The sequence below is a fragment of the Orycteropus afer genome, unplaced genomic scaffold (genome assembly GCF_000298275.1).
Source record: "Orycteropus afer afer isolate SDZICR_OR568_19922 unplaced genomic scaffold, OryAfe1.0 scaffold00044, whole genome shotgun sequence".
Lineage (NCBI taxonomy): Eukaryota > Metazoa > Chordata > Mammalia > Tubulidentata > Orycteropodidae > Orycteropus > Orycteropus afer.
The window spans coordinates 12,207,105-12,233,154 of NW_006921631.1; positions in this window are offsets into that span (position 1 = coordinate 12,207,105).

Sequence of the window (26,050 nt, forward strand, 5' to 3'; positions counted from 1 at the left end):
AACCCACCATCCACTCTGTGGGGAAAGATGAGGCTACCTACTTCCACAAAGATTTATAGCCTTGGAAAACCTATGAGATCAGTTCTACTCTGTCCTGAAGGGTTGCTATGAGTCAGAATTGGTTCAGTGACAATGATTTTGGTTTTGGTTTTATTATTCATAAAGGAGCCTTCACAGTGCAGAGGTTAAGCAGCTGGCTGCTAATCAAGAGGTAGGGGGTTTGAACCCACCAATAGCTCCATGAGAGAAAGATGTGGCTGTCTGCTTCTGTAAAGATTCACAGCCTTACACACCCTATAGGTAGTTCTGCTTTGTACAGGGTTGCTATGAGTTGGAATCAACTTGATGGCAGTGGGATATTATTAATAAAGATTTAGGCTATATTATATATGTATTGAAATCCTTTGTCTGTACCTGTCAATTTGACCCTGTTTGGAAATTAGAGTTTTTTCTTTTGTTATATTAATAAGGCCATGTCAGTATAGGGTAGATCCTAAACTTAATCACTTTTGAGTTATATAAAGAATGGAATGGACACAGAGACACACACAAGAAGAAGACCAATGACATATAAGTACCCATATATAAGCAAAGAAGCATCAAGGATTGCCAGATGAGACCAAAATCTAAGAGGGAGTTTCACAGAAGTCTCTGACATGATTGAGACTCTGGATTTGTTTTTTGCTTCCAGATTATGAGAAAATAAATTTATCTTCTTTAAAACCACTCACTTATGAACATTCCAATTGAATGAGTCAATATTGATTTTAGTGCTTCTGTTCTACCTCCTTGTTCACTGTGTAGTGTCTTAAAAAGCTAGCAAGTGGTCATCCAACATACAAAAACTTGTTTCCATTAGTCTGGAGCAACAAAGGAAGGAGTCAGAAACATAAGGAAATGGGATGGTGGCTAGCTGCCTGCATGCACAACTCCCTCCATTGCCATGGGACCAGAAGAACTGAATGGTGCTCAGTTACCATTAAGAAATGTTTTGATCAAAGATTCTTTACAAAAATCCTGATCAATAGAGGGAAAACTGTGGAACAGAACTTCAAATTTTCATAGAATCCAGAATTTCTGGAGCCATTGAGACTTCATGACCTCCCAAAATTATTGCCCTGAGGAAATCTATAAACCTTAAACCAAAAATATTTCCAACAGTTTTCCTTAATAAGAAAAGAATGTTCACCTTGAGCATTATATTCTTTTAAAGAATTATCTATATGAGATCAAATTGATAACAACAACTTAAAAGGTCAAAGGGGGCAGAGAGTTTGTATTAATGATGGTGAAACAATTCCGAAAAGTTAGTGGGAATAACTAATATCACTGAATTGTACGTGTAGAAATTGTTGAATTGATGTATGTTTTGTTCTGCATATCTTCGCCAAAAATAGCATTTTAAAAAAGTTTTAAAAAACATTCATTTTTAGTACTTTTAAAATTGTATTAGCACAAAGTAATTAAAATAGGCTATTACAAAAACAGGTTCCAATGTACATTTGTCTACATGTTTTTAGGATGATCATACATTTCCACTTCTTTTTGGCATATATCTTGAAGTGTGATTGTTGGATTTTAGCCATGTGTGTTTAGCTTTATCAGATGTGTATACCCCATACACTTCTAGTTGCTCCTCTTTGCCATCATCTTTAGTATTGACAGCATTTTTTTTAAGTTTAGGCATTCTATCAGGTAGATGTTGAGTTTATTGTGATTTTAATTAGTATTTCCCAGATGTGTAGTAGGACTGAGCACTTTTCATATATTATTTGTTGGATATCCTCTAATGGAAAATTCCTTTTCTGTATTTAGTCTATGGATTTGTGGGAGTTCTTTGTATATATAGCATATGAGTTTTATTTTGAATATATATCGATATATTTGAAATATATATACTTTTTTCCACTTTGTAGTGTATGCCTTTTAATTTCTTACTGGTGTCTTTTTATAAACATAAATTCTTAATTTAAAAGTCATCTAATCTTCAATCTTTTCCTTTATGGTTAATGTTCTTTGTGCTTTAAGAAAATCTCTTTATCTATCCCAAATTCATGAAAAAATTCTTCTTATACTATTTTCACATACCTTTATTTCTTCAAGAAAAATGTGGATTTCTCTATTTTATTAATATAGAATCAAATTTTGTGTATGCTACAAGATGAGGGCTAAGGATTTAGTGATGTTGTTTTTCATTTCTGATAATAATCATCCTCAAACCCACCTGCCACTCTTTGGAAGGGAGATTGGGCAATCTACTTCTGTGTCGATACTGCCTCAGAAACCCAAAGGGGTCACTGTGAGTCGGATCTGATTCAACTGCAGTGAGTCTGGTTTTTGGTTTCGTTTTACTAGGTCTCTGTTTCTCTACTGCTTCTCTTTCCTTTATTTCTTGTAACATTAAAGATGATGCAGGCCACACCCTGAGGAAACTCCCTTTATATTAGATCAGGTCTGTGCCCTGAGTAACAGTGGTGACTTAAGCAAGAGTGATGCATCCTACCTAATCCTGACTCATTAACATAACACACATAACTTAATCAATCCTCTTTAACATAACTCAATCTTAAAATACCATTCTTATCAAAAGAAGCCAGTACTTTTTAGAGAAATGGATTAATGCCAGGTCTGGAGCAATAGATGTATATGATGAGTTTGGATTATGTTAAAATACCAGACATAAGGTAAGCTACCAAAGACTATTAGGATCACGTCAAAAGGACTCAGGAGTTAACTTGAAGAAGCACTCCCTGTGAAACATGGGATAATTTGAGCTTCAGTAAAAACAACAATTGATTAAAACAAAGGTTTCTGAATATATTAGTTTCATACAAATTTATCAGCTTTAAATCATATGTGGGACTATTCATTACCTTAAAAACTAGAAAATAAAGGAAAATAATCAGCATTTTCTTTCCTGTATGAACTGTATCACTAGTTAAACAAGTAGTAGTGCCTAAGGCATTTGACTGCTAACCAGAAGGCTGGCGGTTCAAACTCACCAGCCACTCCTTGGAAGGAAGGTTGGGCAATCTACTTCAGTAGTGATACCACCTCGGAAACCCAAGGAGGGGTCACTATGAGTCGGATCCGATGCAACAGCAGTGCATTGCCCAGATAAAGGTAAAACGTATCTTCATAAATGTATTTCAACTATGAAATATTAAGAAATAACAGAGTTAGAGTGTCACCATTTCCCAACCCCCAATGAACAAATAAGTATGTGCATTAAGCACCAATGACTATTAGATCTCTAGACATTATGTACCACCTTTGAGCTTACCAAATGGATAAACTTGAGGCTGATCTAGTCTCTGGATTGAACTGCAATTTTCAGGTAATAGCAAGAACAGAGGAACATGCTGAAATGCATCAAGAGTATGTGGCCAGCAAAATCCAGAGCATGGGATATTCTATAGGTCAAATGGCCTGTGTTCTCTAGCAGATAAATTGTAAGGAATGATAGGGATTGAGGAGAAACCTATATGTAGAAAAGTACTTAAGATATACCAAATTAAACAACAAAGGTAAAAGTAAGTTATAGTGTCTAGGAATGTACATTTTGGTGATGTTGTTGTTGTTGTTGTTGTTATGTGCCATCGAGTTGGCCCCGACTCATAGCGACCCCTCCTTGGGTTCCCAAGGCAGTATCACTACGGAAGTAGGATTGCCCAACCTTCCTTCCGAGGAGTGGCTGGTGGGTTTGAACCACCTGCCTTCTGGTTAGCAGTCAAGTGCTTTAGCCACTATGCTACCAGAGCTCCTAGGAATGTACATTTTGGCGATAAAAATATGAAAAGAAAAAATACATAGAAATGATTACCATAGATGTCAAGATTATGGTCACTTATAGTGAGAAGGATAGAGATGTGCTTGGGATGGGATACAAGGAAGGTGCAGTTAGAGAAGCTGGCAAATTTGACCGAGTATATTAGTTTCTGAGGGCTGTTGTAACAAAATACTACAAACTGAGTGGCTTGTTAGAAGATACATTTATTTTCCCATAGTTAAGAAACAATAACTGTGACAATAACTGGTTAGGAGTCAGAATTTAAGTATGTCTGCAAGGTCATGTTCTCTGTGAAGGCTCTAAGGGAGCATCATTTCTTGTCTTTCTCACTTTCTAGTAGCTCCAACTGTCCCTTAGATTGCAGATGCAGCCTAACTCCACTGTCACATGGCCATCTTCCCTCTTCTCCTTTTATGTCTCTTCTCTTTCACAAAATACCACTCAATTGAATAAGGACCCACCTTATTCTTGTATAACTTTATGTTAATTTAACTGATAACATCATCAAAACCTTATTTCCCAATGAGGTCATGGTTACAGACACCAGGAGTTAGAACTTCAGTAAAAATTTTTGGGCTGAACAAGTGTTGTTCACCTTATAATCATTTATTGGGCGATACGTTTGATTTGTGTGGTTTTCAGTATCCATATTTATTTTATAATAATTTTTAAAGCAGATTGGTTTTATATTATGAAAAAGGAATAGTGTATTTGACTATAATAATTTTAAGTGTTAAAATTATTGCGTAGTGGGGACACCAGTGAAAGTTATTTGAGCAGGGAGTAACATGATCAATATGGAACATTAGAAAATCAATCTATCAACAATGTGTGACATAAGTTAGTAAACTCACTCTAGGAGACCATTTAGTAGATTATTAAACATCCTCAAAAGTTAGCGAAAATATGAACCACAGTATCAACAACAGAAAAGGCAGAGGTGAGAGGAATGACAGATATGAAATTCATTTTAGCCATTGATGAAATGTGTTAGTTCAGGGAAAATGAACATTCAAGAATGACTAACAACTTTTCCTAAAAAGTTATGTCATTGGTGATGACCTAAAATGACATAAGAAATGAAGAGGAAGAGCTCTGCTTAAGGGGTCACAAACAGTATAGTAAAAATAGTCTAGATATTGACTTTGGAGTCAGCCCAATCTGCAGTCTTATACTAATTCTTCAAACTAGTGGCTTGATGAGTCTGGAAAATCAATCTTTTTAAGATACAGTAAAATTATCTATAAAATGAGGCAAAAAATAGAACTTACATCAGAAGCTGTTGTGAGAATTAAGTGATTAAATACAAATGGCTAAGTAAAAATATGTCTATCAAGTGCTGACAGACAATATGTATTAGTGATAAAGAAGATGATGATGATGGTGTCCAGCAGGCAGTTGGAAATGCATATCTAGAGCTCAGAAAAAATAATAATAATAATAGACTTGTGACTCATGCATCTCCCAAATATTTGAAAGCGTAGTAATAAATTTAGTTTCTATAGGAAAGAGAGACAGTAAAACTTACAAGATCTTATGCAGTTTACACAATCTATAGTTACTTCTTACATTTTATATATATGCATACATATGCATATATGAGAGCTTTGGTGGTGTAGTGCCTAAGGCACTTGACTGCTAACTAGAAGACTGGTAGTTCAAACCCACCATCCATTCCTTGGAAGGAAGGTTGAGAAATCTACTTTCATAGTGATACTGCCTCGGAAACCCAAGGAAGGGCCTCTATGAGTCAGGTCCATCTCAACTGCACATAACAACAACAACATATGCATATATATATACATACATGTGTATATATATATATACATGTATGTATATATATATATATATATACACACATACATACATACATGTATATTTTTTTTCATTTAGTTGGAGAATATTTTTATATTTTATTTCATTATAATGAAATAAAATAAAATAAAATTCTCAGCACTTGTTGGTAGGTGCCACTGAGTCCATTCTAATTCATAACAACACTATGTACAACAGTATGAAACACTGCCTGGTCTTGTTCCATCCTCACAATTGTTGCTATGTTTGAGTCCATTGTTGCAGCCACTGTGTCAATTCATCTCATTGAGAGTCTTCCTCTTTTACACTGACCCTCTTCCAAGCATAATGTGCTTTCCAGGTACTGGTCCTTCCTGATAACATGTCTAGAATAAATAAAATTCCTTGAAGACTAACCCAAACTCCCTCATCATATATGTGCATCTAACAGATTAGGAAAGACAAGTTCTATGACTACTAAGGACATCTTAGCTTCTAACTAGCTTCTAACTAGTTCTCTCTCTTATTGCTCATTGGGTCAGCAGTTCATTGGAACTGCAGTTCATAGATGTGCAGGAGACAGAGGCTAAATTATTGTTGCTCTTTTTTGCTCTTTTGAATTGTTCACATGAAAAGCAATAAAGGAGCAAACCAGTTTAGCCCAAAGGGAACATTAGAAAAGGTAAACTCATTCCTCCCTCTTCCTCCTCCTCTTCTCTCCTCCTCCTACTCCTTCTTTTTTAACTTCTTTCCCTTCATGGTTTAAGAAACAAGAAGAAGAAACTGCAAAATGGAGTCAAGATTTCAGCAATCCCACAGCACTGTAGAAACAAAAATTCATGTTCAGTATTTGCCATATATGATGACTCTAGGAACCATATTAGCTTTCAGTCTGTACCTTCAAATAGTTATATTAAAAATGTAAAGGGGATACAGAAGTATACTTGTTGTTGTTGTTATGTGCCATCGAGTTGGACCCAACTCACAGCGACCCCTCCTTGGGTTTCTGAGGCAGTATCACTATGGAAGTAGATTGCCTCATCTTCCTTTCGAGGAGTGGCTGGTGGGTTTCAACCACCAGCCTTCTGGTTAACAGTCAAGTGCCTTTGGCACTATGCTACCAGAGCTCCTACAATATTATACATATATATATATATATATATGTAACTTTACATTTACATATATATATTCAATATACATTTAGTTTACATTTATACACACACATATATATATTGTATACATGTATTAAACAAAAATGCCTGCTTAGGTATTTTCACATTAGACAGAGTAGCTTTTAGTCAAAAGACATTACTGGAAATAGAAACATTCCAAATGATAAAATATTTTTTATAAGAAATATATAAAAATTATAAATTTGTATTTATAAAACAATCAATTAATAGACTTCAAAGGAGATAAGTACATTCACAAGTGAGAAGTGAGTCTTTAACACATCTTAGTAAATAATAGAAAAACAACACAGAAAAAGATACAGATTATTTGAATGACATGATTATAAACTTTGACCTAGATGTAAGTAGAATACTGTATCTAACAACTGTAGAATATACATAATTTTCAAGTTCACATGAGACATTTGCTAAAATAAAGCATTTTTATTTTGGGACATAAAACAAATTTCAACATGTTTCAGAAAATTTAATTCATTCAGAATAAGTTATCTATCATTGTATAATTAACTCTGATACTTACTCATTGCCATCCACTCAATTCTGATTAATAGGAGCTCTGGTGGAGTAGTGCCTAAGGTAGTTGACTGCTAATCACAAGGCTAGTGGTTCAAAATACTTGCTATACCAGAGCCTATCGTTGCAGCAACTGTATCAATCCCATGGAGGGCTTTCCCCTTTCTTGTTGACCCTCCCCTTTTCTGAGCATGATATTCTTCTCCAGGGAATGGGCCCTTCTGACAACATGACCAATGTAGGCTAGATGAAGTGTGGTCATTCTCAACTCCAAGGAGTATTCCAGCTGCACTTCTTCCAGAAGAGATTTGTTAGTTCTTCTGGCAGTCTATGGTATTTTCAGTATCCTTCACCAACACCACAACTCAAAAGCATCAACTCCTCTTTGGTCTTCCTTATTCATTGTCTAGCTCTCACATGTATATGAAGCCACTGAAAATACCATGGCTTGGGTTAGGCACACCTTAGTCTTCAAAGAGACGTCTTTGGTCTTCAGCACTTTAAAGAGGTCTCTTGCAGCAGATTTGCCTAGTGCAATACATCATCTGATGTCTTGATTACTGTTTCCATTGGTGTTGATTGTGGATCCAAGCACTATGAAATCTTTTACAACTTCAATCTTTTCTCTGTTTACTGTAATGCTGCTTATTGATCCAGTTGTGAGGATTTTCATTTTCTTTATGTTGAGATGTAATCCATAGTGCAGACTGTAATCTTTAATCTTCACCAGTAAGTGCTTAAAGTCATCCTCACTTTCAGCAAGCAAAGATGTGTCATCTGCATATTGCAGGTTGTTAATGAGTTTTTCTCCAATCCTGATGCCACAGTCTTCTTCATATAGTTCAGCTTCTTGGATTATTTGTTCAGCATACAATTGAATTAATATTGTGAAAGGATATAACCCTGACACACTCCCTTCCTGATTTTAAACCATGCAGTATTCCTTTGTTCTGTTTGAACGACAGCCTCCTGGTCTGTCTGGTCTATGTACAGGTTCCTCATGAGTGCAATCATGTGCTCTAGAATTCTCATTCTCCTTAATGTTATCCATAATTTGTTATGATCCACACAATCGAATGATTTTGCATAGTCAATAAAACACAAATAAACATCTTTCTGGTGTTTTTTGCTTTCAGCCTAGGTCCATCTGACATAAACAATGATATCTCATTCCACGTCCTCTTCTGAATCCAGCTTACATTTTGGAAGTTTCTCTGTCAATATACTGCTGCATCCATCTTTAAATTATCTTCAGCAAGATTTTACTTGTGTATGATATTGTTTGATAATTTCCACATTCTGTGGGATCACCTTTCTTTGGAAGGGGTACAAATATGTATCTTTTCCAATCAGTTGGTGAGGTATTCCAAATTTCTTAGCATAGACGAGTGATTACCTCCAGTGCAGCAACCATTTGTGGAAACATCTCAATGGGTACTCTGTCAATTCCTGGAGCTTTGTTCTTTCCTTCAGTGCAGCTTTCACTTCTTCCTTCAGGACCATGGTTCTTAGTCATATGCCATCTCCCGAAATGGATGAACATCAACCAATACTTTTTGCTACAGTGACTCTGTATTCTTTCCATCTTCTTTTGATGTTTCCTGCATCATTCAATATTTTGTCCATAGAAACCTTCAATATTGCAACTCGAGGCTTAAACTTTTCCTCAGTTCTTTCAGCTTGAGAAATGCTGAACATGTTCTTCCCTTTTGGATTTCTAACTCCAGGTCGTTGCACACTTCATTATAATAATTGGCTTTGTTGAGCTGCTCTTTGAAATCTTCTGTTCAGCTCTTTTATCTTGTCATTTCTTCCATTTGCTTTAGCTACTTCCCATTCAAGGGCAAGTTTCAGACTCTCTTCTGACATCCATTTTGGTCTTTTCTTCCTTTCCTGTGTTTTTAATGACCTCTTGCTTTCTTCATGGATGACGTTCTTGATGTCATTCCACAATTCCTCTGGTTTTCTGTCATTGGTGTTCAATGCATCAATTCTATTCTTTAGGTGGTCTCTAAATTTAGGAGAGATGTAATCAAGGTCATATTTTAGCCCTCATGGACTTGCTTTAATTGTCTTCAGCTTCAACTTAAATTTGCATCTAAGCAGTTGATGGTCTGTTCCACAGTCAGCTCCTGGCCTTGTTTTGGCTGAAGATAATGAGTTTCTCCATCACCTCCTTCCAGAGATGTAGTCAATCTGATTCCTGTGTACTCCATCTGGTGAAGTCCATGTGTATAGCTGCCACTTATTGTTGAAAAAAGGTAATTGCCATGACTACGTCATTGATCTTGTGAAATTCTATCATGTGATCTCCAGTACTATTTCTATCACCAAGGCCATATTTTCCAATTACCAGTGATTCTTCTTTGTTTCCAACTCTTTCCTTCCAATCACCAGTGATAATCAACAAATCTTGATTGCATACTTGGTCAATTTCAGATTGCAGAAGTTGGTAAAAATCTTCAATTTCCTCTTCTTTGGCTTTGGTGGTTGTTGTGTAAATTTGAATAATAGTAGTATTAACTGGTCTTCCTCATAGGAGTATGGGTATTATCCTATCACTGACAGCATGGTACTTCAGGACAGATCTTGAAACATTCTTTGTGATGATGAATGTCATGCCATTCCTCTTCAAATTGTCATTCCCGGCATAGTAGATCATACGGTTGTCTGGTTCAAAGTGGCCAGAACCAGTCCATTTCAGCTCACTAATGCCTAAGACATCAAAGTTTATGTGTCCCAATTCATTTTGAAAACTTCCAATTTTCCTAGATTCATACCTCATACATTCTATGCTTCAATTATTATTGGATGTTTGCAGCTGTTTCTTCTCATTTTGAGTCATGCCACACCAGCAAATGGAAGTCCCAAAATCTTTATTCCACCAATGTCATTAATGTCAGCTCTATTCTGAGGAAGCAGCTCTTCCCCAGTCATATTTTGACTGCCTTCTGACATGAAGGGCTCATCATTTTCTGGCACTATATTGGACAATGTTTCAGGGATATTCATAAAGTTTTCTAGTAATAAATCAGACAGTGCTTCATTGCAATTCATAAAGTTTTCACTGGCCAATTCTTTGAGAAGTGGGTGACCCCTTCATTTTTCTGAGTCTGTCTTAGTCTGGAAGATCTGCTGAAACCTGTCTATCATGGTGACCCTGCTGGTATTTGAAATACCAATAGCATAGCCTCCAGCCTCACAGCAACACACATTAATGACTCCAAATGGGAAGAAACAGCTGCAAGCATTCATTAATAATCAGAAGGCGGGATGTATGAAATATGAATCTTGGAAAATAGGAAGTTGAAAAAAATGAAATGGAATGCATAAAGACTGATATCCTAAATATTAGTGAGCTGAAAGGGACTGTTATTGGCCATTTTGAATCAGACAATCATATGGTCTAGTATACTGGGAATGAGAAATTGAAGAGGAATGGTTTTGCTAAAAAAAAAAAAAAAGGTGTTTCAAGATCTACCCTGAAGTGCAGTGCTGTCAGTGACAAGTTAATATCCATATCCCTACAAGGATAATACTACTATTATTCAGATTTATGCAGCAACTACTGTAGCCAAAGATGAGAAAACTGAAGATTTTTACCAATTTCTGCAGTCTGAAATTGATCAAACATGCAATCAAGATGTATTGATTATTACTGGTGATTGGAGTGTGAAGGTTGGAAACAAAAAGCAGTCATTGGTAGTTGGAAAATATGGCTTTGGTGATTGAAATGACAGAAATGATGCTGGAGATCACATGGCAGAATTTTACAAGACCAATGACATATTCACTCCAAACACCTTTTTTCAACAACATAAAATGGCAGCTGTACACACGGAACTCACCAGACAGAATACGCAGAAATCACATTGACTGTATCTGTGGAAGAGGCAATGGAGAAGCTCAGTATCTTCAGTGGAAACAAGACCAGGAGCTGACTGGGAACAGACCATCAATTGCTTATATGCAAGTTCATGTTAAAGTTGAAGAAAATTAAAACAAGTCCAGAAGAGGACATGGAATGAGGGATATGATTGCTGATGTCAGATGGATCTTAGCTGAAAGCAAAGAATATCAGAAAGATGTTTACCTGTGTTTTATTGACTATGCAAAGCCATTTGACTGTGTGGATCATAATAAATTATGGATAACATTGAGAAGAATGGGAATTCCAGAACACTTGATTGTGCTCATCAGGAACCTATACCAAGAAGAGACTATAGTTTGAACACAACAAGGGTATACTGCATGGTTTAAAATCAGGAAAGATGTGTGTCAGGGTTGGATCATTTCATCATACTTTTACAATCTATATGCTGAGTAAATAAACCAAGAAGCTGAGCTATATGAAGAAGAACATGGCATCAGGATTTGAGGAAGGCTCATAACAACCTGCAATATGCAGATGACACAATCTTGCTTGCTGAAAGTAAAGATGACTTAAAGCACTTACTGATGAAGATCAAAGACTACAGTCTGCAGTATAGATTACACATCAACATTGCAAAAAGGACAAGGAAGCCACATGTTCTGACCTCCTCTAATCCCACAAGAGGAAGACAGGATTACCAGCCGTAACCCAAGGCCTATTCCTACAAGGCCAGACATGCTGCCTCCCTCCAGCCCTTTCTCCAACCGTTCCTCCCAAAGCACTCACCACCTCTCTCCTGGGTTTGATAATTCACTGCAGTGGCCACACAGAGCTCACAGATTATGGGGTTTATTAGGGAAGCACCACAGTCTACAATTCAAGTTCAGGAAAAATGTTCAGTCTCTCTCTCAGCCCACCGTCCCTCAGCCAACAGTCTCTCACAGTCTCTTTCCCAGCAGTGCTGGTCCCTTGGTGTCTCACTCAGCAATGCATGTCTCTTGCATCTCTTTCCCAGCAGCATGTGTCTATTTCAGGGGTGTGTGTCTCTTTCAGGGGTGCGTGTCTCTTTCAGCATCACATCTTCCTCAACCAGCAGTCAGAGAGAGAGTTCTTCCTCTAGGAGGCCTCCTTTTGAGCTTGGAAGAGTGGCCAAACTAGCCAATCATAACATCAGAACTCTAAGCACCTGAGAGAGAGAGCCTCCCATAACATTGTGTTGTGCCACGCCCAACAGAAATAACCCAGGTGGATGACGTTTACAATCAGGAGCTCCTCAGTTGCTCATTCCACCACTGAATTTACAATGACTTATGGGTAGAAAAGCCACACTAAGTAATTTACTACACTGCAAACATAAAGAAAACCAAAATCCTCACAACTGGACCAATAAGCAACATCACAAAAAATGGAGAAAAGATTGAAGTTGTCAGGGATTTCATTTTAATTAGATCCACAATCAACACCCATGGAAGCAGCAGTCAAGAAATCATATGTTTGCACTGGATAAATCTGCTGCAAAAGATATCTTTAAAGTCTTAAGAAGCAAAGAAATCACTTTGAAGAATAAAAAGAACCTAACCCAAGTCTTGGTATTTTCAATAGACTGTTCAGGTTGAACAATGAATGAGGAAGACCAAAGAAAGTTGATGTCTTTGAATTATGATGATGGCAAAAAATACTGAAAATACCATGGATTATCAGAGGAAGGATGTCTAGTGGTGTAGCATCTAAGGCATTTGACTGCTAATCAGAAGGTTGGCAATTCAAACCCACCAGCCACTCTGCAGAAGGAAGATGGGGCAATATACGTCCATAAATATTTACTGCCTCAGAAACCCAATAGGGGTCACTATGAGTTGGAACTGACTCAATGGCAATGAGTTTGGCTTTTTGTTTTGTTTTATCAGAGGAAAAAACAAATCTGTTCTGGGGGAAGTGCAGCCAGAATGCTTGTTGGAAGTGAGAATGACCACAGTTCATAGGGTTTATCTCACCTGCTTTGCTCATGTTGTTAGAGGGGACCATTCTCTGGAGAAAGACATAATGCTTGGTAAAGTAGAGGGTCAGAGAAGAAAAGGAAGTCCCTCAATGAGATGGATTGACATAGTGGCTGCAATGGTGGTCTCAAGCACAACAAGGATTGTGAGATAGGCAACGAACAGGCAGCGTTTCATTCTGTTTTACATAGGTCACTATGAGTTGGAGCCGCTCAGTGGCACCTAGCAAGTCGATTCTTACCCATAGAAAACCCATGGTACCTGTAGAAGTATCCCATAGGTTTTTCTTGGCTGTAATCTTTACAGAAGCAGATCACCAGGTCTTTCTCCCATGGAACCACTAGATGGGCTCAAACCACCAACTCCTCAGTTAGCAGTCAGACACTTAACTGTTGCATCGCCAGGGCTCCTATTATATATATAATACTGATTTTTAAATATTTTGCTTATCACCTTCATAAATTGTAGTCATAGAATAGGTAAATACACACAGAGACACACACATAAGCACATATCATTCTCCTTCTCCTTCGTGTTTCTTTTTATCCCCTTACAACATCTTGGAAAATAGGAATTAGTCCTCCTTGGAAGTAATGGTACAAGTAAGTGATGGGATTCATTAGCTGCAAAAGGGTGAATAAATTACTGTTCAAAATACAATTGATTGAGAGTACTTGACCTCCTAGGATATATAATACCCAGATTGGTAGTTTTTCTCCTGGGTTTAATTCCCTATTACTAACTACTCTTAATAAAGGAGATAAACCCACTCTCTAAATAAATATGATGCTATCTCAGTCTGAGGTGTTAGTTAAAGGAGAGATTGACTCTAAATTGTCTCTCATGCAATGACTAATGAATCTAATATATATTGCTAATTCTCAATTCATTCCCCAACCCCCAACTTCCAATTTTCTGGTCCAAGTGATGAAAGCCAAATCAAAGCAGGCCATTATCACAAACTCAGCTTTAATTCTTTATTAATTTTAATCATAAGCAGCCTTTCTATTGAAACCATAATGCATTATGAATGTGTTCACAGAGAGGGGATAATATGATAGTGATGACATTTCTTGGGCCTTTTTTTTTAATATGGTTTAGCATCAACTTGTTCAAATATAAAAGAGTGGAGACTGATTAAATATCAGGGTTGGACTATAATGAAAGAAAAATCCATAGCAAATATGTGGTGATTGTTTTAAATCAAATGTGTAGGACGATGGATTTCAGGTGATAGCTCAGCAGTTAGACGCCTAATCCTGACTGAGGCTGCCATGTCGTTTTGCATTTGGCTTACAAAATGGAGCTGAATTTCAACAAGTCTATGCTGGGTGGCTCATGAGCCAAGGACCACATGCCTCTCTCTTTGGCATCTGACAATATTGTTATTAATAATATAAGCTGAAGGAAGAGAGCCTGACAATAACCTCTGCTTTGGGAAGTTGTATTAGCTTATTAGGGTCATGAAACTGTCCAGGTTTCAAGTAAAGTCAGCAGTTTGAAAAGTGTTGAAGAATATCCCTGAATGTTAAGAAATGTCAAGATTTCAATTTACATCATTAGTTAGGCCATGGGTTGAGTGGTTTGTTTGGGGGATTTCTGCCTCAATTTCACCTATTGCTACAAGTCAGTAACCTTGAAAGTCATCTTATTATGGACTGCTTACTTCTTCATGGTCATTTAACCTTGGCCTGGACACAACCAGTATGTGTCTTTATTTGTCCCAGGCTGGTCTGCCCTCACATGGCCTGGCAGGTATGCAATAAAAGGAAAACACCAGGCAAATGCACCTTTCATGGTCAAAGTTCAAGACCTTTCACTTAGGCTTTTCTTCACTTTTTTTACCTTTCACTCACTCCATTCCAAATTTCTTAAAATAAAATTAAAAAAAAAAACATTGCTATCAAGTTGACTCCAACTCATGGTGACCCCATATGTTCAACAGTAGAGTTTCACTTCATAGAGTTTTCAAGGAAAAATTCTTTTTTCTGAGGTGCCTCTGGGTGGATTTGAATTATCAACCTTTCAATTAGTAGTCAAGCACTTAACTATTTGTGCAAGCCAGTGGTTCCAAACCTCTAATCTTCTCTTACTGCCTATTCTATATGTTTTGGATTTAAAGGAACTTAGGCCAAAGAGAACATGACAAAATCATTTAAAATATTATAACCTATCTACATAACCAGGAGCTCTGGTAGCGTAGTGCCTGAGGCACTTGACTGCTAACCAGAAGGCTAGCAGTTCAAACCCACCAGTCACTCCTCAGAAGGAAGGTTGGGCAATCTACTTCTGTAGTCATATCGCCTCAAAAACCCAAGGAGGGTCACTAAGAGTTGGGTCTGACTCGATGGCACACAACAACAACATCTACATAACCAAAAATTACCTCTGAAAATCTGACGAGAAAATTGGATAAGGTAAGTAAACCTACAACGAAATTTGAACACTGCCACTTAAAAATTTTCAAGTGATAATTTGCCTGGAAGAAGAAGGGAAAAATAGTATGTATTTTGTTTTCCACTACATTGCTGGAATTACAAAGTCATTGTCTTATCTAAATGTTTGTATAGTCCTTTATAATTTCTAATAAGTGTAAAAGGCAGGTCACTGAAGTGGAAGGACTCCTGCACCAGGAACTGTGTTTCAAGATCTGGCTGTCTTTCACTCTATGACTTTTGGCAAGTTAATTCACCTTTCTTAGCCTCTGTTTTCCCATTTAAAAATGGGTATTTCTACCATACTGTCAAAGATCTTTTTTCAACTTTCAGTTTCCCTTACTCTATGAGCCTCTAATAAGGTGCATTTCTTGGTGATTTTATAGAATCAGTTATTTTCCTTTTTTATATATTTTGCAATTATGGGCTCTTTTGAGAATCTGAAAAAAGTTGCTATAGTAGGCAACCTTGGATTTGATGCCCAGTGTCTTTTCCATTGGGTCTTCTTCCCAAGCCCATGTGGCCCTAGTGGGACAGAAGGAGGCATATGGTCCAGCCTAGGCTAATCACATCAAATTCCCCTGAATCCAGTCACTGGTTAAAGAGGTGGGGGTAGTTAACCTATCCCCAGAAAAATTATAGTCCTTCCAAACAATTTTCTGTATTGGAGATAGAGAATTGCTCCCTTGACCTTTTGGACCTTGAACTCTATGTATTCTGTCAACCCAGGGCTTTGGAATCTTCCCAATGTGTGGCGAAGGCATGCCTCTAACAAGGTACAATGTGAGACCATCACATACAGACACACAGAAAACAAACAGAGAGGAAGAATGAGCCAATGCCATTGCTTAAGACCATAAATTCAATCAGCTTCATCCCTGAACTCCCTATTACCCAACCAAAAACCAAACTCACTGCCCTCAAGTTTGATGTGACTCATAGCAACCCCTCCTTGGGTTTCCGAGGTGGTAACACTATGGAAGCAGATTGCCCAACCTTCCTTCTGAGGAATTCCCTATTAAGTGATCAAATTAATTCTCTTTACCTATGTTTCCTTTTTGTTTGGAAAGGTATAGACTAATTCTTCAGAAAATGAATATATGCAAAAAATGTTATCCATACAACTTGTTTCAGAATTTAGGTGGGTACAGACCCTATATCTACTTTAAGAATCTCTAGCTTAGAGTATAATGATAATAAAACATAAGTTGCAAAGCAACTTTCTGTAAAATGTTATCCAGTTCTTTTGAGAACATTGCAAGTTCTACATTCTTCTTATTATTATTATTCAGATAAAATAATAGAGGCTCAGAGAAGAGAAGAAAGTTTCTCAAGGTTTTAGCACTAGGAAGTAAAGGCCAGAATCAAGTCCAGGAAGCCTTTTCTCAATTTTGTTTTTTAGAGAGAAGTTAGGAAATATTATGGACAAAACAACTCTCTTTCCATACTCTTCCATTTGCAGAATAACAGGAGCAAACCTCAAGGTCATAATGAAAAGTTACAATAATTTCTTTGATCCCAGCCAGCTTCCCATTTCTAATTGATTTTTCTCATGTTGCTTCTCCAGTCTGTGAGCACTGCTCAAACCAAATGTTTAAAAAACTTTCCCCTTGAAGATTTAATGACTCCAAATCTGTATTTGATTACTTGGTTCCATCGGGGTTTGTGCCTGTGCAACAGCCAAGACAGAAGAGCAAAAAGAAATTTTGTTGGTCATGCATTATGTATCTGCTGCCACTGGATTTGGGCCGGGACCGAGGCTGTGACGTCTTTACCGGGCTTGGCATTTACTTTGAACTGTTTGCTGTGTTTGAACATATCCTCTTCAGACTGTGTGGGGTTTAACTCATGAGTCAACCATGTACAACTACTCACACTATAAATTCCAAGAAAAGTCAAGGAGATTTAGTTTCCAGGCTTGATCTTTAAATGACCAACAGATTTCATCTTCTTGTAAAGGCGTTAAAATCCTTCCTTTCCCCTACTCCCCCCAATATATATCAGCTCTTCAAATGAGAACTGTGAGGATCCATGCCATGATGTTAATAAATACAAATAAGGGGAAAACTATCCAACTGGGATAACAGTTCTGGACCCACCAGTAATTAGTATATGACCCTAGATCAGACGTTTCCATTCCCCATTCTGTTTCTCATAAGTTAAGATGAGATATTAGAGCCAGATGATTCCAAAGACCTAACTATTCTCTAAAATTATGTAAAATTATAGCTACAGAACCATTTAATTTTATTTATCATATAGGCTATGTTCTGCAATATAGTTTTTAGTCATTGGTTGCTATTTAATTTATTGACTCTTAAAATTAGGTGTTCTAAACAGATCTAAACAAAAAACAAAAATCAGGTTTTTGAAAATGTAATAGTTTAGAAATGTACAAAATCAAATTCTGATTTAAACTGATTGTTTTTAAGCATTTTGTTCAAATATGTATGAGATTATGCAATTAATACAAAATAAGGAACTCTGAGTAGAATTCGGAGAGGTCCTTTTATATTTAGTTCTGTTTTATTTGAGATCACTAATTCTAAATCTTTATTGGGATATTGGTGGAGGATGGTATACGTAGGAAATTTTCAGGTTATGCCTGAATGGCTCTCACTTCTTATAGCTAGAGCTAGCTTAAAATACACTGCAAATGTCACTATTACTATAAAACAAAATTTAAGTAGCATAATTAATTTGGAAATAAGAAACCATATGTTTCTTATTTATACCTCTCCGAAGCCATGGCTACCTATCTAAATAGCTGGTGGTATCAATCTATAGAGTAAAACTGTTTAAACAAATTATTTAAAATATGTTCTTAGCTACAGAAACAAGCTTCAATTTGTTGAATTTTGGTTGTATTCTAGCTGTTAAAATGAAATAAAACAACTTTAATAACTCTTTTAAGGGGGAAAAAAACATTAAGTCAATTCCAATTCACAGCTACCCTTAAGGACAGAACAAAACTGCCCTACAGGTTTCCAAGGCTGTAATATTTACAGAAGCAGACTGCCACATCTTTCTTCCAAGGAGGTGGGTTTGAACCGCTGACCTTTGGTTAGCATCTAAATTCTTTAATCACTATACCATAAAAGCTTCTTTAATCACTATACCATAAAAGCTTCTTTAATGACTCTAGGAGCTCTGTTGGTGTAGTGCCTAAGGGATTTTCTGCTAACCAAAAGGTTGGTGGTCCAAACCCACCAGCCACTCCACAGATGGGTAAAGATTTACCACCTGGGAAACCAAAAGGGGGTCACTATGAGTCGTAATCGACTCAATAGCAAAGAGTTTGGCTTACTGCCTATTAAATAAAGTACAAATTGCTTGAAACATCTTTATAGTCAAGGTCCTTCATGATCTCACCACATGCAAACTTTAAGCCCTATCTTATTGCTTTGCCTTTTCTTCATGAACTGTTTTTCAAACATCCACCAATGCTTAAAGCTTGGGCCACATATTACTTCCTCCAAGAGAATTAATTTTTTCCTCCTTCTCTAGTTTTCTCTGTGTTCTCATGACCTTTTTTGTTACCTATTTTGTGACATTTAACTCATTCTATCTTACAGCATAGCTTATGTCACAGGAAGGAATCCCATTGGTATAGTGGTTAAAACATTCAGCTGCTAACCAAAAAGTTGGTGGTTTAAACTCACCAGTCCTCCATACGGGGCACTTCTACTCCTCAGATATGTTCAGTATGAGCTGGAATCAACTCAATGGCAGTATATTTGGTTTTGGTATGTCATAAGGATGCTAAATTATCATCTGCTTAAGGGAAAGCCAACATAAGAAAAAATCAAATGTATAAAACAGATTCACTAGGAACTGATTATTTTCATAGCAAAAAGATTCTTGTGTTGATAAGATAATTTGCTGTGAAATTCCTTAAAATTTCTTCTAATGCAGTAATAATATTTGATTCATCACAGTTAGATATAACTCAACTCTGTAGGTCACATGCCTATTGCAAAAATTGAGATAGTAAAAAACTAACAAAATTCACCTGAATTCATGAAAGTCTAAAATTTGGGACCATTATGATAGTATAGACACTGGACTATTCATTTTTAAAATACACAAAAGTCTTCTAAACTCAAACTAAACCCATAGCTTTTGAGTTGATTTTTACTCGTTGTGACACTGTACAACAGAACCCCGTAGAGTTTCCAAGGCTGTAAATCTTTATGGAAGCAGACTGCCACATCTTTCTCCTGCAGAGTGGCTGGTGAATTCGAACACCAATTTTTTGATTAGCAGTAAAACATTTAACCGCTGTGCCATTAAGGCACAGTGGCTGGTGGAACCCCCAAGATTATGGCCCTGGGTTACCCTTTGGGCCTAGAAATGGACTTACTCCCATGGATTGGCTCTCAGCCCAACAGTAGAAAGACCTACATGTTGAACACCTACCCTAGGGTGATGCACCCACTTACTCTAGGGAGATGCACCCCTTAGAGCAATCAGCCATGATACCAGAGGGGCGGCATTCACATAGAGGGAAAGCTAGACAGACAGGAGTGCATAGTTAAGAAGGGCACTGGGAGGGGGTAGTCACAGGGAAGGGAGGAGAGTTTTGTATGGTTGGGGATGGTAATCAGGGCGTAAAATCAAATGTGCATGAACTGTTGAATGTAAAACAAAATTGTTTTGTAAATTTGTACCCAAAGCACAATATTATAATAAAAATAAATTAAAAAAAAAAAAAAGTTTGGTAGACCCTCTTATTCAGGGACCTCAGATCCTCTACATTAGAAGGAAATTTCAGGCCCTACTTACTTCTTGACCTCTTCCATACTCTTTAAGGGTATCATATATGACTTTAGCCATTTCATGAAATTACTAGTAGACTTACCAAACGAACCTGAACTTGAACAATGAGAACATTGCTGAGGAGAAGATTTTTTATTTATTTATTTTTCACTCAGATCCCTTCTTCATTTAGAAGTCTTAGGAAAGTATAGTTCCTAGATGCCCTTCAATTCCTAGGCCACATTCTGGCTTCAAAGTTGGTTTGATCAATGAGCAGAAGAGGTGGAAGAGTAGAGAGTAGGTGTACAAAAAGGGCATGGGAGTGAGCAGCTTCTTCTGACCTCCAGGGACTTCACAAGAGGAACACAGAATCACCATCAGCAGCCCAAAGCTTATGCCTATGAAGCCAGACATGCTGCCATTCTCTAGGCTTTTTACCAACTTTGACTCCAACCATCCCTCCCATGGTACACACTACTTCTCTTCTGGGTTCAGTAATTCATTGCTATAGCCACACAGAACTCGCAGACAAAACTCATCATTATGGAGTTTATTAGGAAAGTAATAGGCTATAATTCAGGTTCAGGAACATTCGCAGGATACAGTTCTTTGATCGGGACAGTCTCCCCTCTTCTGTGCTCTCAGACATTCCTCTCTGGTCCTTGGCCTCTTATCCTGGCCTCTGCCTCTGTGGGTCAGGTAAGCCTGTCACTCTATCTCATGCCTTTTGGTTCCACTGCTACTGTCTCTCCACTGAGGCATCTCTCAGCTGAGTGTCCCTCAGCCAAGGATGCCTGGCACCAGAATCTTGAGTCCTCGAGTCCAAGCACGCACTCCACTTCACCACCAGTTCTTCTTTCTTAATGGTAGTGAAATCCCCTCTCTGCCTCTAGGAGGGCTCATTTTAAGCCTGGCAGAGTGACAAAACTAACCAATCCCAACATCAGAGTTCTACACACCTTATTTGCAGGGTCCCACCGAGTAATCCAGTGAGAGTTACAAAGGCTATTGCTAGAAAAGCCATTCCAAGTAATTCACTGCATCACAAGGTAGAATGGAAAATTCAAAGTATTTTGTTTCCTCTCACTTTAATCCACATGATGTATATGGCTATGGCTGTATCTCATCTATGCCTCCATCAAATAGTCTTTTCTTGTATCTTTGCTTCCTCTAGGCAGGTGTAGCACAGCTCCAGCTTCACCTGGTAACTCGGATCCTGGACTCTGGTAATACAAAATCTTATATGTGAGGCTCTAGTGGCATAGTGCCTAAGGCATTTGACTGCTAACCAGAAGGCTGGCACTTCAAACCCACCAACCACTTCTCAGAAGGAAGTTTGGGCAAACTACTTCCATAGGGATATTGCCTCAGAAACCCAAGGAGGGATCACTATGAGTCAGATCTGACTTGATGGCAGTGGGTTTGGTTTTTTTTGGTAGTCTTAGGAGTGATGGTGATTTCCTGCTTTTGCTAATCTCTGAGTTCTCTCACTATCTTTTTGTCTTCTTAATTCTTTCATCACTAATATAACCAATTTCCTGTATTAAATTCCCTCTGTTTGAAATAGAGTGATTTCTGCTTTCATGATTGGCTATGGACTGATAAAGACCCTCAATTCTGAAATTCATCTCTATAAAGATATGAAGGAAAAAAAATGACCTCAAAAAATGAAGTCTATTCACATTAGGTACATTTACATATATTATAGTATGAGTCTTACAATAACCTGATCAGATAGGTCTTATTATTTTTATCTTGCAGATGAATGGGCTATAAATTAGAAAGTTTATCTAAATTACCTGCAGCCTAAAAGCTTGATAATGTCAGAAATAGGATCTTACCAGACCTCATCCACACACTTCTTCTCATTGGGATTGTTTTTAACTCTGAATTGCAAGATGTTTACACAATCTTTTTACCCTTCAATGCAGAATTAACTCATAGGAACTTATGCACCATTAGCCAGAATAAATTATTACTATAGAAAATGGTTAAAGGAAATTTAGTAGAAAAAAACAGGTTGACTTTGAATTAGGGTCAAACTTGCCCTTTTTCTTCCTAAAAATCCTGTGCATTTTCACACTTAAGATGGTCTTGACAAGGATCATATCCTCAACTTCAGATTAAACTATTCTGCTTTTAAAATGCAACTGAACTAGAAAGAATTGAAAAATCATCCAGCTTTGAACTAAGAATTTTTAAGTTATTTTCTATCCCCAGTAGGAGTTCTTGATCTGGGATCTGTTATTTGCCCTAATTAAAATTTCATTCACTCAAATGTTTTTGAAGACCCCAGATTCAGTCAGATACCGCAAGATTCACTTGTAAAAGTGAACAAATAAATTCTATACACACATATACACAAAATGTATATATACAAATGACTTTTCCCTTATCTTGGAAACCAAAATCTATCCCCATGATGGACAGATGCTCTCCACCTCTCATCACATCTTTGGAGCCAGACTACTGAGAAAACTCAGTTTTTTGGATTTCTGTTAGGTTCCTGGTGACACAGTGTCCAAGACATTTGAATGCTGACCAGAAGGTTGGGGGTTCAAAACCACCAGCCACTCTGCAGAAGGAAGACTGGGCAATCTACTTCCACACTGCCTCAGAAACCCAGTGAGGATCACTATGAGTTGGAATTGACTTGATGGCAGTGAGTTTGGTTTTTTGGTTTTTTAGTCCTTCTAGCCTCGGTCTTGCAGGTTCTAACTTTCTCCTTGGCAAAATTCCCTTTTCCTTTATAGTTCTCTAAGTTCTGAAGATCCTGTCTCTTGTTTGCATTATACAAACATGTGGATGCACATACAAGAACCCACAATCACACACACATACATTCCAAGTCCAATTTTTTTCTCACTTCCAACTCAAGAGTCCTGTAACTTCTGGAGCCATGAAGATTTGGCGTCTGGACAAATGGTAAGAAATTGGGAAATCAAAGTGAAAATTTGAAAGAAACAGAAACAGATAAACTAATTTAGATTTGTGACTAGGATGGACTGGGTTATGCAAAGTATCATGAAGATGCGGATAGAGAGGTAAACTCTCTGAAGTCTCTAGAGATATATTCTCTGTGGCTCCAAATAGTGTATGATGGGGGGAAGCTCAAGCTCAATATAAGTACCTTTATGAAACTTAAAACTTAATAAAAGTAGCATGGATGCTGTATGGATCTAGTGACTTTTCTGTACTAGGGGTATGTGAAGGCATGATTGTGATGTCCACATGGTGAGGCTGTCAAAGAATAAATTTAAACATTGAATGAGCAGTTGAACTTTGTGAACTTTAATTTCCCTTTCAACACTGAGACTCTATTCTGAGGCTAACAATGTGTCTATATATAAGATCAGAGCTATATTTTCCTCAACAGCTTATCATCTTCCATACATGCACTTTGCCTTTGTAATTCTAAATTATGTTCATATTCTCAAAATCCACCATTTTGATATGTCTTAAGTATAGGGTCAAGTATGTAATTGCTATTGTTAGGTGTATTGAGTCAATTTTGATTTATGGTGACCCAATGTGACAGAGTAGAACTGGCTCATAGGGTTTTCTATACTGCATTCTTTACAGAAGCAGATCACCACATCTTTCTTGCATGGAGCTGCTAGATGGGTTCAAATCGCTAACCTTTCAGTTAGTGGCTGAATACCTAACCTTGGTACTACTCGAGCTCCTAAGGATGTGATAAGAAAGAGAAAAAATGAGAAACAAAAGAAAAGAGTTCTGGTAAACTCAGTTTCATCTTTCACAATCCAGCAAGAGACTCTGGAAGCAAAATGCCAGTACCTCTCCCCAAGTCCCTTTATGCCTTAGTGAAAATCTTTTGTGGGAGAAGCAAAAAGGCCTGATTCCAGAAGAGAATTTTCAGAGTTTTTTCTGAGCTGCTGCTGGTGAAGTCTCATCACCTAGGGCCAACAGATAATATGGTTACTTGCTGGAGTGGAACCAGCTCATTTGCGAGTCATGAGGCTGGCAGCTCTGTGTACCCAAGGCACATTAAACTTTTACCTTACACATGTCAAGAGTGCTTGGGCCACTGCCACCTTCTCCTCCTCTCCTTCCATTTCCTTACTCTGATTTTGTCATCATATCTACCAGAGGCAATGGGAAATGGTTTCTGTCTTTTGCCCTTTGCAGAATCTCCTTTGGCTTCTTCTTCTTTTCTTTACTACCAACAGAGCACAATCCTCCCTGATAAGCTTAACTATAAGTCTGGCCTTCTGTCACATTATCTATCCTGACCTTCCAATTCTCTTTCAGAATCCACTGGGACCTATGTAATCTCCCAACTCTCTACCCTTTGTTTTTGTTCCTCTTCCCTGTGTATAGCAACATCTTTATATCTCAATCCTACCAATTCTTCAAGACTCAGCTCATCTGGAAGCTCTGGTGGTGCAGTGCCTAAGGCATTTGACTGCTAACCAGAAGGCTGGAAGTTCAAACCCACTAGTCACTCCTCAGAAAGAGGGTTGGGTGACCAACTTCCATAGTGATAACACTTCGGAAACCCAAGGGGTCATTATGAGTCGGGTCCAACTCATCTAGATCCAGAAGACCCACTCTTTATCAAAGCAAAAATGTGCAGGTGAAAAAGTCACCATACTCATTGAAAAATTGTATTCTGCAGGTCAAAGCTGATGGCAGACAATGCCATTACAAAACTGGACTCCCTGCTAGCAATGGGAAGGCAAAATCCCAAAACGCTAGAGATGTGTTGACTCCTGTGATAGTTGGAGCTGTGTGCCAACTTGGCTGGACCCCAGTTCTGTGTGGTTGTTCCCATGATTGGATTGGATGACTGTGTTCTGAGTGGCCAATCTGCCCAAGAGGAGTTTCCCTAGGAGTGTGGCCTGCTTCCAGGATATCCAGAGACATCCTGGGAAGAGAGACATTCTTCGGTGTATCAGGACCCTGGTGTGCTGACTACAACCTTCCCTGAGTGAGCAGCCCACTGCTCGGACTGGAGATCTTGGATTCATCTTTTGTTGGAGTCAACAACCAGTGTACTGCCTGCCAGCCTTGAATTTCTTGGCCCCCTGCAGTTGCAGAAGCTAAGCTTGCCTTCAGTCCAATGTTTCCTCCAGGGACTTTGGACTTGCGGGCTTCTATACATTTGTGAGCCATTTTCCTAAGATAAATTTTTCTCTCTATATATAAATATATATAAATTTCTGTAGAGAACCCAGTCTAACACATTTGGTACCGGGAGTGGTTCTAGAGAGATAAAATCATAAGGATGGACTTCCTAGATTGGTTCTCCAGTTTGATTAATTTTGATGACACTAGTGACTCTGTGTCTGCTAGTAAAGAGAGCCCTACTAATCCGTGGTGTGAGGTAGCAAAATTAATACGCAAAATAGCAGCACCAATAGATCACATACTTGTGACAAGTGATGCTCTGGGTGATCAGATATTTGATACTTTTCTGCAATTTTGTCAGAATAAGGAGTATAAGGAAGCTGGTTGGTTGGCCCTACTTACACTGGATAAATTGGTGAAAGAGCAAGATGGGCTCAAAGCTGCTGAGTCTCAGCTTAAGTGCCTCATAAACGACCTCAGTGCTTCCAGCTGTGCTCTGAAAGAAAGCCTTATAGCTTCTACTACCAGGGCTGACATAGCTGAAACCCAAATCCAGAGTCTTATTGTAAGAGGGGCTGACTTACAATGCCAGCTCAATTGTCAAC